General features: G+C 48.1%; 1 protein-coding gene across 1 annotated transcript in view; it reads left to right on the plus strand.

Moving 5' to 3' along the window:
* Positions 1-996, plus strand: part of LOC109470093 — a 36,378-nt gene that overhangs the window by 17,832 nt on the left and 17,550 nt on the right. The gene's annotated exons all lie outside the window — the stretch shown is intronic.

Below are 996 nucleotides of genomic sequence, written 5' to 3' on the forward strand. Positions count from 1 at the left end.
TAAAAGTGTTGCCATGGCAACGGGTTTCTGGCAGGCATGAAAATTCAAGGACAAATGCCAGTTATCGCGAAAATAAAACCAACTACCGCGGAAACAGTGAAAATAGAGCAACAGAAAAATTCGCAAAAATGACACTAAAAGAAAGAAAATCGCAGAAATTAATAAAACCAAAACAAAATCGCTGTTTTTCGACCTTGTAGACATGAAAGAAGTTTCTAAGCTTGCAGCCAAGCAGTCTTTATAAAGGTTAACGTTAAGTAGCATCGTTGCGGCACTGAAATTATATGGCTTAACATGGGATCTGATGATACCCACGTGCACTTTTAGCCGCTAAAGTACAGGTTTAGTCCAACCAAAACGCAGCAGAAAACTCGTGCAGCCTTACTTAAGTGATCAGTGTACAAGCTTATTTCACTAGAGACCCACACGTTCTTACATTTAAGCGCTGATCATGAGTGAGGTTTACTTTAAGCTTCGGTCACAACCCGCCGTACATGCTTCTGCGTGCTGTCTACGACGTCGTGCACTAACGTGGGCAAACATAGGGAATCCGTGCGTGGTGAGTACCGCCTCCGTACGGAATCTTACGGATTTCGGAGCACGCAGACACGCCGTAGAACTTTAAGTGCATGTAAAACTTTTTCTGCGTGCGGTCTACGGATTCACCACCCGTGCGTGCGAGTACGAGCGACGGGCGTGCCCCGCACGTACCGTACGAAAGACGCACGTGTGAGTACGGCCTCCTTACGGTAAAGTTGCAATCGCACAGAGATCGTACGTTGTAAGCACGTACAATTCACTTACCACTTGCGCAACGTACGATGCACGCAACCGCTCACGGTCAGACGTGGCGTGCAGACCACACTCTTCCACCTTGCGCAACCGTGCGAGTGACGTGCGTCGATGCCACTCCTTCCCCACGTTTTCAGAAAAAACGTAGCAGACGTAGCCTCCCAAAAAACGTACGGACAAAAAGCACGCACGGCGGGTTGTGGC

This window comes from Branchiostoma belcheri, unplaced genomic scaffold, assembly GCF_001625305.1.
Source record: "Branchiostoma belcheri isolate BF01 breed outbred unplaced genomic scaffold, Haploidv18h27 scaffold22, whole genome shotgun sequence".
In the NCBI taxonomy this organism is placed as follows: Eukaryota; Metazoa; Chordata; class Leptocardii; order Amphioxiformes; family Branchiostomatidae; genus Branchiostoma; species Branchiostoma belcheri.